This window comes from Petromyzon marinus, chromosome 43, assembly GCF_048934315.1.
Source record: "Petromyzon marinus isolate PM22_M1 ecotype Great Lakes invasive population chromosome 43, UKy_Petmar_22M1.pri1.0, whole genome shotgun sequence".
In the NCBI taxonomy this organism is placed as follows: Eukaryota; Metazoa; Chordata; class Hyperoartia; order Petromyzontiformes; family Petromyzontidae; genus Petromyzon; species Petromyzon marinus.
In genome coordinates, this window is record NC_133709.1 from 8,006,985 (window position 1) to 8,019,241 (window position 12,257).

General features: G+C 49.6%; 1 long non-coding RNA gene across 1 annotated transcript in view; it reads left to right on the forward strand.

Annotated features, from left to right (window-relative positions):
* LOC142930800 (uncharacterized) overlaps positions 1–12,257 on the forward strand; it is a 54,289-nt gene that overhangs the window by 25,684 nt on the left and 16,348 nt on the right. The gene's annotated exons all lie outside the window — the stretch shown is intronic.

Here is a 12,257-nt window from a genome sequence, read left to right on the forward strand (position 1 = left end):
AGTTCAGTTGACCATGGTAGTCCAGTTCACCATGGTAGTCCAGTTCACAATGGGAGTCCAGTTCATCATGGAAGTCCAGTTCACCATGGAAGTCCAGTTCACCATGGAAGTCCAGTTCACCATGGTAGTCCAGTTCACCATGGTAGTCCAGTTTACCATGGGAGTCCAGTTCACCATGGGCAGGGGTCGGCAACCTGCGGCTCATGAAAGACTGTTTCGTGACCATTATTTATGATTGCATGTATGTTGAACTTCTTTCGCACCGTACGTAGCCAACCGTGATATGCGGAGGCGCGGGGGAAAGGGGACAACAAGCTAAACACACAAAAAGCAGTTATATTAAGGACCACCGTCTCGTATTCACCACAGTGCATTGCGCCTCTTGAAATATTGAGGGGTTTTTTTCATACCGAATTCGAAAAAAGAAAACGGCTCTTCTCGTTGTTTTGGATTTCGACCGTCTGGTCTGTTGCAATGCGGCGTTGATGGTCGATGAGGTCCACAGGCCGTGTGTGAACGCGCCAGTGGCTGACCTTGACTCACTTTTAATTTCAGTGTCTAACATTACCTGCGTGCTTTTATTAACCAGCGTCTGTAAGAGCGTGGCAGTGCGAGTTAATGAATTACCAATGACGGTGACAATTAGTGTACGGTCTGTTTTGTAAATTAAGGACAACTGTGAAGGGCGATCGGAAGGCGATTTCATTGCTGATGTTTGCTCACTGGAACCCGCAGATACAACCCCTCACTGACCACCCCACCCCCCACTCGCTCACTCGCTCACCCGTCCACTCACCTCACTGAGCTACTCACCAATTCACTTGCTCACCCGTCCACTCACCTTACTGATTTACTCACTAACTCGCTCGCTCACATGTCCACTCACCTCACTGATTTACTCACTAACTCGCTCGCTCACATGTCCACTCACCTCACTGATTTACTCACTAACTCGCTCACTCACATGTCCACTCACCTTACTGATTTACTTACTAACTCGCTCGCTCACATGTCCACTCACCTCACTGATTTACTCACTAACTTGCTCACTCACATGTCCACTCACCTCACTGATTTACTCACTAACTCGCTCACTCACATGTCCACTCACCTCACTGAGCTACTCACTAACTCGCTCACTCACATGTCCACTCACCTTACTGATTTACTCACTAACTCGCTCACTCACATGTCCACTCACCTCACTGACCTACTCACGGACTCATTCGCTTAATCACAACCGTCACCCTCTCACCCACCCACCCATCCAATTGCTCCCAAGCTCACCCCTCACTCACTCATTCACTTGCTTAGGTCACCTCCTCACTAACTCACCTCCTCACTAACTCGCCTCCTCACCAACTCGCCTCCTCACCAACTCGCCTCCTCACCAACTCACCTCCTCGCTAACCCACCTCCTCACCAACTCACCTCCTCACCAACTCGCCTCCTCACCAACTCACCTCCTCACCAACTCGCCTCCTCACCAACTCACCAACTCGCCTCCTCACCAACTCACCTCCTCACCAACTCGCCTCCTCACCAACTCACCAACTCACCTCCTCACCAACTCGCCTCCTCACCAACTCGCCTCCTCACCAACTCGCCTCCTCACCAATTCACCTCCTCACCAACTCACCAACTCACCTCCTCACCAACTCGCCTCCTCACCAACTCACCTCCTCACCAACTCACCTCCTCGCTAACTCGCCTCCTCACCAACTCGCCTCCTCACCAACTCACCTCCTCACTCACTCTTTGAACTTGAAACGAGGAAGGAGATCTCACTACCGTGCAATGCCACTGTGTTACATTTTAGACGAGTGATCAAGGGTTAGTGCGCTCGCACACGATTGCCTACCTGTCCAATGAGTGTGTCGCAGGGTAGCGGCTGGCTTTCGTAGCAGGAGTCCAACTTGTCACCCGTATACGTGAGGCAGCAGTCATCACCTCGTTCATTAGCGTCCCTAGTTTCAGCTGTGTTGTGTGCGAGCGGGGAAAAGTTTCGTGGTATTAATTTCAAACCCCTCAAGCACCTGGGACTGATAAATACATTATGTGCACGGCGCCAGTGTGAGGTTGAATTTTATTTTTTTCCTTTCCTTTCCCACAACTGGTGGGCGTTGTGGAGAAATGGAATGGGGTGAAAAGATCGTGAGTGCGTGTGTCCGCAGCGGTTAGCGCGCTGCGCTACGACCCTGGCGACACGGGTTCGATTCCCGCTCACGGACAAACACCGGCGGCGATTATCTGAACTGGTCCTGGGCCTCCCCTAGGTCGACTCATTCTCAAATGAGTACTGTGCCCGGAGCGGTGTGTAAATATTGTGAATGGAGAGACAAAGGCGGCCGAGCGTGGTGTTGGCGATCCACCCCCCTCGTGTTCCGTACCGGCGTTCGTTAGGATATGTATGAGGTAATATCGTTGCGTTTCGTTTATGGGTGGAGGGGGAGGAAATTTGGGTTTGATGATGTAAAAATAATAATACGATTTTACCATTCGACCGACATTTGCCCGGTAAATATTTTCAAACAGAGCAAAACACAGAATGCAGTTCGTGCCACTGCAGTGAAATGTCACCAATTTAGTTGATCATCTTTAATGCTGGTTTATCAATTCTAATAATTTCAGCCATGCCACCCTGTTTAATAAACTCATAATTCATCATTTGTACCACCCTGTTAAGGTAAAGGCGCAGGCCTGCAATTACTTGCTCCATGCCACTACTGGCAGAATGACTTTAGACAAAGGGAGCTCTAGGGAGCCCGATCTACATTGTATTTGGCCTCCTCTTTCACTCAGGCCAGACTATCATTTTTTTTTAAATAGAGTACCCATACTTTAGGGACCGTCCATAAATGACGTCACGCACCTGGGGGGGGGGGGGTCAGACATTTGTGACGATGTGTGACGGGGGGGGGGGTAGTTTTGAGAAATGTGACGTCGCATCAAAATGCGCAACTTTAAATAAATATAGAACACGTTTTACTTAATTAAATAGACTTTTTAATAAATGTTTTCTCCTTCAACATCAGAGTGCAACGCCACATTAAATACGCACTACAATGACAATAGTTTAAAGCGATTTGAAGCATGTTTCATATTTTTTTGGGGGGGGAGGGGGCAGAGCTTTGTGACGTCATATTTGAGGGGGGGAGGTCTGACTTCTTGTGACGCCGTGTGACGAAGGGGGGGGGGGAAGTCAAAAATCGTCCAAAATCGCGTGACGTCATTTATGGACGGCCACTGACCTCACCACGCGAGGCCTGCTAATCGACGAACTGCGGAATTCCCATTTATACTGCTGGACGAACAAAAGTGGAATGATTTAAGAAAACTGCAACATCGTTTCACTTTAGAGCATTCGGCTACTATAAAATTCCAAGTGATCAGCTATCATTTGTGGTCAGCTCGCTTCTGAAAGAGAGCTACATAGCTCAGTGAGCCTTACCTGATAAATTTTAAAAAGCAGTTTAGAGGGGTTTTTTTTTAAGTAGTTACGCGCCTCTTCGGGAGTTCGAACCGAAAAATCCTCTCTGGACTGCAAATCCAGTGTGCTCGTCATCACACCACGCGGTAGCATCCCTGCTGCTTCTGCTGCTGCTGCCCGATTTAATATTCCCACAATGCCGCGCTGTTCTTGTCCTGCTTAACAATCGCAGCATTCGCAGCGCCGGTTGCTGCGTGTCGAGAATGAGTGTCGCAACAACGAATGGCAAGTGCCTCTCCACAGCAATAGTAAGTGCAGAGGGGAGTGGGAGGGAGAGGTGAGCGTGGTGTGAGAGACCCGGTGCATTTAAAGGGGGTCGTCCTCCGGCCCATCCCCGTCACCTTCCCTCCCCACCAGCCCCACTATCTCAGGGATTATAGACGTTTAGAGGCAATAGGCAGGCAGAGACGAAGGCAAACAAGCCCCATCACCCACCCACTCCGTCGTGGCCTACGTAGACTGTTGGGGCAAGAGTTTGTTCGCGCGCGAGAGGTGGTGGTGTGGCGAGCACAACGCCACAAGTCCGCCTTTGTCTCTCCACAGTGTTGATATTTACACACCGTGCATCATCAAGTGCCCGTTTAAAGTCCTCCCTCGACCTATAGGAGAAGCCCAAGACCCGGAGCTTGATGCAACTCAATCTGTGACGTGGAGCCCTGGCAAGTAAACGAACCTATAGGCGTGCTGGGATGTTAACGTCCATGTGCTATACCCACGTATAACAAAAACTCTCTGTTCCCCACACGCATACAACGATCGCCAGCGGGGGAAGCGGTCAATGGGATTGGCTCGGCACGGGGAAGGAACGGGGGAGCTGCTGTTGCGAAGTGAATAGATGAGGTCGTCCTGTATGCCTTGACCTGCCCTTTCTATTTGTCTAAGCACTCTGCGTGAGAGTCAATATGCCGGTCTGCCTCTCTGTACAATCGCCAGGGCTTAAAGGTTGATCGGCCCCCTTTATTTAACCGATTGACATCCCATGTAGATTCATATTGTGACTTGCATAGACGCGCTATAGGGCAACATTATGTATGGACAAATAATACGTTTCGTTGTTTATATTTTAGTGAGTGTAAATATTACGTTTGTATAGTACTGATCATATGAGCATGGTGCTTCTTACAATGATGGTTGTGTTCGTGCTACTTCTGATTATGACGGTTCTTCTGTTGCTGCTTCTATGTATTGGTAATGAAGCATAATAAGAAGATGTATTCACACTGGAGGAATCCGATAAGCTCTTAAGCTCTTTTCCACAGCTGCTGCTGATGGCGATGATGGTGGCGTGACGCTGACCGTCATGGCTTAAACATAACATCCGAGCCTCTGCCGCGTCCACCTTTGAGCAGACGGCCTTTCTTTCATAAACTTCCGGCACGAATTACTCCCGTAGTATATTCTTGGTTCTTTCGGTAAAGTCACATAGAAAGCCCATTGTTTTGTATTTTTCCTATTTTATTGTTTCCCTTCTACGTGGTGACTTTACCGAAAGAACCGAGAATATGAATCCCTGCAGTCACGAAAGCTTTAAAATCAAAATTTACTACCCGAGTGGCCGTTAACGGGAATCGAACCGTCGCAATTCCGCACAAACTGGGTCAGTGGCACAAGAAGACCCAAGGTCGCGGAGCCGCCATCGCTCATTGAAATCAGCAGCGCCACGATGCTTCTCTCCCCAGAGGCTGCTGTCATCCCAAACACCTGCTGCGATTTTTATATATATTTTTTACTCTCGTTTTACGTGAGCGAGCGAAAAAAAAGCTTAAAAATAGCCGTAACCCCCTTCGTTGTCCTCATATCGCTCGTCGTGCATTTTTTTTTACATCTGCTGGAAGAGTCTGAAGCTTAGACGGTGGACAATCATGATGTTACTCATTGTTTTTTTCGATAAAGTCACGTATGTAGAAATACAATAAAATTATATTAAAACAAAACAATCACGACGTTTCGAATTCAACAAACCTGAAAAACATTCTATTTTTCAGGTTTGTTGAATTCTCGTCTCTCATCTTTTTGTTGTATTTACCTCCATGATTTGTTCTTGACATCTGATGAAGATCGCTTGTGTTGTGATCGAAACGTCGTGATTGTTTTGTTTTAATATAATTTTATTGTATTTCTACATACGTGTCTTTACCGAAAAAAAACAATGATTAATTTTATGCAGTCACGAAAGCTTTAAAACTTTATTAATCATGATGCTGCTGTTTGCTGAGGGTGATGATTATTGTGGTTGTCAGCATTATCATCAGCAGCAGCATCAGCATCAGGATAGCCACCATCTTCAATAGCAATATCACCGCCATCGTCACTATCAGTAGCATCACGATCGCCAGTAGCTTTATTCCCAAACATTGTCAAAAGCAGCAACAGTGGCAGAATCATCAGAAGCAGCATGATGATCAGCATCTCTCTGCCGTCAGTAAAACCCAGCCCCATCTGATGAGACTGCATTACTTTGTGCAAGGGGAATTTAACAATTTGCTGATATTATAAAGAGACGAGACCCTGCCATAGAACGGTGTACATTCTACCGCATACGCATCGGCCATGTAGGATCGTGAGAGGAAGCAGCGGTGGCCTGGGAGGCCTTCATCCAGGGCCGGATCAAGGCGTGGGGGGCTTTAGGGGGTTGCAGCCCAGGGGCTCTCCGCCAGCTGGAGGGTCTCCAAAGATGAAGTGAAAAGTAATTTCATTTGTGAATGCTGAATTTTATTTGTTGTTAGCTTTGTAGAAATACATTTTATTTTTTCTTTAACTTTGTGTTCCTTTTGAAAATATTACTGGGCGCCTCACAGGGCCTGTGGCCCAGGGGGCCTGCAAAATCTGAATCCGGCCCTGCCTTCATCCAGCAGTGGATTGACCATGGCAGGCTGCTGCTGTTGATGATGACGATGTTATTTAGGATAGATGTGTGTGTGTGGTGTCGGTGTCTAAACAGTGAGGAACGATAATATCTGAACCGGTCCTGGGCCTCCCCCAGGTCGACTCAGCCTCAAATATACTACCTGGTGCGGTGTGTAAACATCAACACTCGGGAGACAAAGGCGGCCGGGCGTTGTGCTGGCCACCCACCCCCACCACCCTCCCTTCGTGTGCCGGCCTTCACAGGTGCCACGCTCGCCAACAGCAACTTGCGCCCCAACAGTCTGTTCAGGCTGCACGTGAGGGGTCTTTGCCTTCTTGGTGTTGGTGTCGAAACGTGCTCGCTGGACGTATTAAGAATGCAAATTGCGCCGGGCGCATCGCTGCAGAGGGGTGGGGGGGCGATTTTGGCGAGAGGCAGAGGGGTGGGGGAGGGGTGGAGAGGGGGAGGGTGGAGAGGGGGAGGGGTGGGGGAGGGGCGGGAGAGGGGGAGGGGTGGAGAGGGGGAGGGGTGGGGTGGAGAGGGGGAGGGGTGGAGAGGGGGAGGGGTGGGGAGGGGGAGGGGTGGGGGAGGGGTGGAGAGGGGGAGGGGTGGGGAGGGGGAGGGGTGGGGAGGGGGAGGGGCGGGAGAGGGGGAGGGGAGGGGGTGGCTCCCTCGGTCCCCGATGCCTCCGGTCACCCACCACGGCCAGACGCGCAGCCGCCTCGCCATTGGCTCGTCTCCTCCGTCGCCATGGCGATGGTTATAATCGCCATGGTAACGCGGTGCTATGCAGAAAATCTCAGTTGGCGCCCAAACCAGCCCCCCGCCCTCCCCCCAAGGAAGCCCCCACCCACCCACCCTTTGCGAGGAGAACGAATTAATAGGGTCTTTTTAAAATATATCTAAATGTGTTTTTTTTTGGATCCTCAACCCAGTTACGCTCCTAATCACGCGTTGACATTTGGTAAGCAGAGACGAAGCGTCTTCGGACCGTTAGAGATCCTTCGGAGGGCAGGGTCACTTTGTGAAATTATCTAGAAGTAATATTTGAGCTTTTGACTCACCCTTAAAGGGTTTATCTTACACAACCCACTAGACTGCGAGCGGATTTGCTCCACGATCATCCGTCGATAGCGGAAAAATCAAGTGAATACGATGGATATTGCGTGTTTGGTGTGTTATCATTATTATCTGTGCCACTGTTAGTGACTGCGATGAGACCAATAAACCGTCTGCACATGTATGAAATGCACAGCCATGCAGTGGCCTACAACACCTGTCATATGCATGGTGGTCACCCATCCAAGGACTGATCCAGACTCAAACCTGCTTAGCTTAGGGTACCTGACGAGGTCGATTGCATTCCGGGTGATTTTGTTCCTGGGTAATAATTTACACTAATTTACAGCCCTTTGTCAATCCACTGCTGGATGAAGTCCTATCCATACTTGTGTTGGCCATGGGGGTTATTTGGCCATACTTCACCATGCTGGTCAGTTCTGGTGGGTGATGGTGGTACCAGGATCGGTTAACATATCACTCTCCACTGACATGAGTCGTGGCTGGGAATCGAAGTCGCTTCTTAGCGGAGTTCATTAAATATTATCCCAGACCCAGGACTTGAACCCAAGAATTCCAACAGTGATGGCTTATCACCCTATAGTAACGTCAGCATCAGCCACGATAGGATTAGACAGACAGACACGCGCACACACACACACACACACGAGCCACCTCTAAAGCCGCGTCACGTTATTAAAGAGTGACAATAAAAGATGGTTTAATAAAACATGTGGCCTTTGGCAAATATTTTTCTTTGCAGATCCATACCAATGTCGTATGGATTTTCGGTAAGACAAGTTTTAAATCATGACGTCCTGTGATATATTCGGCATATACTGTGTGTATATATTCACAGACACAGTTTAAGAGCCCACGCCTAATGCGGTAACAAATCATTTGACAGAGCCATATTTTAAAAAAAACTGTGCACCTAATGCCTCCATTGGAGTCAGCCCAGTGAGATTACAATACAGCAAGCAGCGGGCTGTACCAACGGGACATCTTAATGGGTGGATGCTGGTTAGTGTTCAGACATGCAGAAAATGCCACACATGCAAAGATCCCCCATATACCCTTTCACATACTGTTGGGGCAAAGTGCTGTTGGTGAACATTTGTGAAGGCTGGCACCACGGCACACGAAGGGGTGGTTGACCAGCACCACACTCGACCGCCTTTGTCTCCCTAGCGGCGTTATATACACACACACCGCACCAGGTACTCATCTGAGACTGAGTCGAGCTCGGGGAAGCCAAAGCTCGGTTCAGATATTCGCGACCGATGTTGGTCGTGAGTCGGAATCGAACTCAGGTCGCAACAACAACCACCTTTCACCGCTAAGTGGCGATTCAATCACCACGGCGCTTGTACCATGCTAGGTGCACTTTGAGGCCATGTGAAGTGTTAAAGGCCCGCTAGCAGGAGGTCACGGAACAGACCCAGTTGCCATGGGTTGACTGAGATGGCTGGCAGATGCACCAACTGTGCTCCCCCACTGTGCCAACTCTTTGCGTTTTAACCGCCCGGCGCTGTGCTCGTTGTTGTGAGCATCGCTCGTTTGTTGTTGCTGGAGGGCGACTGCTTCCAACTCAGCTGCATCTACTGACGGGCGTGCACATTCGCACCCGTGTGTAAACGAGACGCTCTGTTCTTAATGTCCACACATTGATGATGAATACATCCACCAAGAAGAATGAAGACCGCCATTTGAGTGCGTGCCACCTTCAAGGGCCGTTCAAGAGTCATTAGCTGAGACCGCTCCGCCTCTGGCCGTGCAGATGAGGTACCCCACGCCAAGTTTTCACATTTGGGCTTTGACAAAATTAGGTGCAAAACCGACATATGAACCTTATGGCGGGACCCCGGGGTCCCATAAGCCCCCGGCTCTCGCAAGAACTGCGTTGCGACGTAATTTTATGTCTGTTAAAGGTGAACGATACGGTAATCTATTCCTCTCGACGAGCTCTACACGATGCGCTAATCAAAGTTTAAAAGTTTTGATTGTGACTACGGCAATTTTGGCAACGACGGGCGCTTGGGGAAGAACGAGGAGAGGATTGACGTCTGGTGGGTCACGGCGTTTGTGCGCGCGGTGGGACGGAGTCGCCAAAAATATAAATAAATAAATGGGCTCATTACGATTTTGCCTTCCGTTTATTCGGGACCCCGGGGTCCCGCCATAAGGTTCAATTTTGGTGAATGGTTTTGTGTGTATGTATGCAGTCACACTTGAACCCACCACATGCAACCTCCCATTAGCACGGTTGGTTACGCAACCGTGCTATATATTAATTCTATACATACAGTCGTCTGTAAATGGGATGCTTCTTACGTGGAGTAACGGGTGAGCACGCTGGACTTGCAATCCAGAGGTCGCCGGTTCAATTTCATCTCCCAGCACAGCATTTGAAACGATGGTGCAAGCTTCCTAAATCTCCCTCCCCCACTGCCTTTCTCCACCAAGCGGTATAAATGCGTGTGGTGGGTTCGAGTGTGGGTACTCCCGTCGCTTTTAAGATATATGGCCAGCGTGGAAGACGAGGCTAAATACCAATTGGCGGGGTCCCTCAAGAGCTCAATCTCTTCGGCGGAGGCCCCTGAACTATCAGCAAGCAATTGCGGGCCTGCACCTTTACATGTGTGTAACTGGGTTTGATCTCACACACACACACAGTACTTTAACACGAGAGCCGAGTGAGATTGGTGCTATAGCCCAGGATTCAACCCCCCAGAAGCTCCACGCGTGCCGTGACAGTCGCAGAGCGTAAATCCATTAAGCCACCCAGACACGACACACAGTTTTAACAACAGCGCCGTACACGATATTAACGTGATCATTAGCTGCCATCGATTTGGACGTGTGAATGGATACACGTTCTGAGCTTGTCGCGCCTCTTGTCTTTGCTCCAGCTTCACAGTATTCGAGAGGAAACGGGCTCAGCTTCGGTTTTTACTGGTAGGAACTTCCTGGTTACTACACCAGCAGCCCACAGGGGATTATTGTGTCCGTCCGTCGTGCATCCAAACATGGGAGGGGTGGGGCTGGGTGGAGAGGGGAGGGTGGGGAGGGACTGGGTGGGGAGGGAAGGGCTGGGTGGGGAGGGTGGGGAGGGGCTGGGTGGGGAGGGTGGGGAGGGGCTGGGTGGGGAGGGTGGGGCTGGGTGGGGGGTGGGGCTGGGTGGGGAGGGGCTGGGTGGAGAGGGGCTGGGTGGGGAGGGTGGGGAGGGGCTGGGTGGGCAGGGTGGGGAGGGGAGGGTGGGGCTGGGTGGGGGGGTGGGAGGGGTGGGGCTGGGTGTGGAGGGGCTGGTCACCCCGTGGTGCCCTTATAAAACTCAACGTTTAACCTACTCACGCCGGCTTGTGCCCGCCCTCACAGTCGGGCATATTTGCGGATTACACCACGCCGCCGTTGACCCTGGCCATTGACCGAGCAACCCAACGTTCCCATCAGCTCCCTCCACAGGAATGTGTTTCACAACTCGGGTGCATGCGGTGCACACGAGACTGCATGCAGTGGCTTTACCAACTGAATTAAATGCGAAGGTAGTAGAGCTTGCGTCCTCCGTAGGACAGGGTCACGATGACATCCGCACAGATGCCCGGGAGACTCGGCCGGTAATGAGACAGTCCTGGCTCATCGTCGTCATCACCATTATAATGTTCTCTTGAAATCCCAAATTATCAAGAAGGAGGTTTCCGCCTGTGTTATTTATCACATCGTTGGTTTAGATTCAGACCGTTTCGATCAATACGCACATTAGATTTATGCTCGTTCGCTAATTGTTATAGGTTCCATATTTTCATTCAATTCTGCTCCCACTCAGATGCCAATAAAACACTTGACGGTTTTACGTTTACGTGGGTGTTTTTTTATGCTATGTGTGTTATCGGCATCATGTTATAGGACAAGGAATCCATTCGGAAATCTTGCAGAGCAGTGCAGATAGTTTTTTTACGTATATATAGCAATTCTGTCAAATTTGTCACACTCTGCTGCTATGTGATTGTCGCGTGACAGAAAAGCTGATATTTTAAATGTTCACAGCTGGAAATTAACGAAATGAAGTACAAAACCAAATCTGACGTTGCCCACTCGCGATATTTGAAAACCGGGTTTCAAATCGCGGATGACTGCCTAGGATTTGAACCTAGGTCTCAAATTGAGCTGGCTTAACGCTCTGAGCTCCGAGACAACTGACTGTTGTTTTTGTTCTTTAAAATATATATATATTTTTTAAATTCCTAAATTACGATTTTCTGTCGTGATAGGCATTGGTGATGCCAATTCATTCCTCTTCGTAATCATTCTAATTACTTGCCTATTGATGTACATCATCATAATATAAAAATAAATAAGAAACAGGAGCTCTGAACAAATTTCAGCTCAATTTAAATGTAATCTAAAGGCTGCATGGAAACGCAGCAGCAGCTTTGCACAGTGATCCTCCAAGTCCACTCATCGTCAGCCATGGTAAATCCACCGCTGATTTCAGGCCTCCCCAAGCGATTACGTTCTCTCGAGACCCTGCGATGTAATCATCCACCGAGCCACGTGCACATGAGCCGAATTCATGCCCGCCCCCCTCCCGGCCGCCAATCCGTCATTATTCTTGACCATCGGCATCCACCCGTTCTTGCGATGTTGTGTCCTGGCCAAGCCCACTTTACTTATTTTTCACAACACGTGTCATTCAGCTTCATCGAAATCCCGCCCACCGAAAAACAAACTGTGCAAGATTGCCCAAAGGCCTGGTGCGCGGAGTTCGTGAATCTCCTTGAACCCAGAGCTGCATCGGCAAATGTTTGCCACGGCCATGGTCAGACGTCGCAGCAAGCGCAGAAATGCGGCTGTAATTTA